The 1880-nt window shown below is 48.2% G+C and overlaps 1 protein-coding gene across 1 annotated transcript in view; it reads left to right on the top strand.

Moving 5' to 3' along the window:
* The window catches only part of LOC101638764 (reticulon-4-like), a gene marked incomplete at its 5' end in the record, with an annotated part of 10435 nt that overhangs the window by 1833 nt on the left and 6722 nt on the right, over positions 1 to 1880 (top strand). The window lies entirely within an intron of this gene.

The following is a 1880-nucleotide window of genomic DNA, read 5'->3' as shown; positions in this document are numbered from 1 at the left end:
CCAGTATCACCACTCACACCACTGGTCCTGAAGGGATCATCTGCCCTGGATTCCCTGTGTTTCCAGTTCTTATCTGCACCAGTGTGCATCCTCTGGTCTAGCCAGACTTGCAAGGTAGAATTGGGATCATGATAGTGGGGGGACTGTGGTTCTTTATAGAAGGTTTGTTTCTGTGCATTCCAGTTGTTCCAAGTTGGCTTCTGGCTAGCTCAAAAGACGTAACAGCTGTTGTCTGACTAAATGTTCTCAAGCATCCCATTCCTGGTACTTTGCTGCGTAAAGCAGCTCTGTGTGCTTTGTAGGATGAAGTCTAAATGCATTTGTCTGTTTCTCACTTGCCCCTCTGGGGTCTTGTGCCCATTTGTATGTCGCCCTCTGTGGCTCCTGATCTGGGGGCTGTGCTTGGATCTGCAGCCCTTTGATGAAGCTTTCCCCAGCTCGGGCCCAGAATGACCTGGAAAAGCCCTCGTCTGTCGTGCACTACCTGTGGGCTTTGAATAGTCTCTCATTGTGTTGTATACAAACTACGTTTTACTCCAAGTAGATTGTGAGCATCTCCAGACATGAATGAATGTACACCTACTGAGGTCACTGACCAAGTAATCGTAATGGTAACCTCGAATTGGTTGTCAAGCATTAAGAAGGAACCTGCTGAGTTAGTTTGCTTCTTGTAAAGAATGGTTATTATTTCGGTACCACCTAGTTTTCTGTGTTTCTGAAGCGATCTGAGTACAATATTGGCCTGTTAAGGGCTGGTAAGATGAGCATTTTTTGCTTGGTAATAATAACTTGATATGTACTAGTAAGATCTATTTCTAGTCCTTAACAGTGTATGCACTAGCAGTAGGATTATATAAGCAGACACAACTGTACGTTTCAGGACTGGTTCTGGGAAGTGCCGCGAGAACAAGCAGACGGCTGTGTTAGAGTACTTAATGAGAGGACAGTAGGGGTGTAGGTAAGAGGGTGTGGGTTGGGCGGGCCTCTCTGATTGATGATTGAAACCATAGGGTCACAGATGTGTCAGTGAGTCTGGGGGCACTCATCAAACCTGAACTAAACCCATTTCTGTCTAATCAAATTTCGAGTCATCGTGACCTCATCAGACATAGACTGACTCATTGCATTTCCAAGGCTGAACGTCTCTTTGGGAGCAGACCGCCAGCTTTCTGGTACAGCTCACCAGAGCGCCTTCCAAGGCACTGAAGTAGGTCTGTTCTCAGAGTTTTAGAGTTGGAACCACGGTTAGGGAGGTGAAATGCCTTTTGCCTGGCTTGGCATGAGCAGATCTCATTCCTACCTGAGTTCAATGCAGACAACACTAAAACAACAACAGCAACAAACAGAATAAAACCCACCCACCCAATCCCACTGCCACTGAGTGCATTCCGACTGAGGACAGACAGGCTGGGGTCTTTACGGGAGGAAGCAGACATCCTTGGCTCTGTCCTGTGATGGGGCTGATAGGTTTGAACTGCTGACTCCACAGTTGGCAGTCCAGCACGGGCTCGACGGTGCCCCGGGCTCCTTTGAAAGCTCTCTCTAGGAGAGTGCACACATAGTCATCTAACACTGACTGAGGGAGAGCGAGCCCTCGTGGTTCAGTGGCTAGCAGAGATGGGCCGTTCCCGGGGGCTGTGGGAACCCCGTGGGGCAGTTGTACTCCTCCTTGTAGGGAGGGTCGCTCTGAGCAGAGCAGAGTCGGCTTTGGCACTAAGTTTGTTGTTGTATTGTTTGTTTTGACTTTGGCCTAAGGGATGGGTTAGGATGCAGACAGATCAGAGGGTAGTTTAGAGACTCATAGACTATATTGTAAGTGGTGTGAGCTTAAGCTAGAGTAAGGGCATTGTGAATGAATGGGAGTCCTGTTTGGAGCAAGA

The sequence above is a fragment of the Echinops telfairi genome, unplaced genomic scaffold (genome assembly GCF_000313985.2).
Source record: "Echinops telfairi isolate 266 unplaced genomic scaffold, ASM31398v2 ScPeMD7_131;HRSCAF=429, whole genome shotgun sequence".
Lineage (NCBI taxonomy): Eukaryota > Metazoa > Chordata > Mammalia > Afrosoricida > Tenrecidae > Echinops > Echinops telfairi.
The sequence above is the reverse complement of the archived record's forward strand: the minus strand, read 5'-3'. Positions and strand labels throughout refer to the sequence as shown.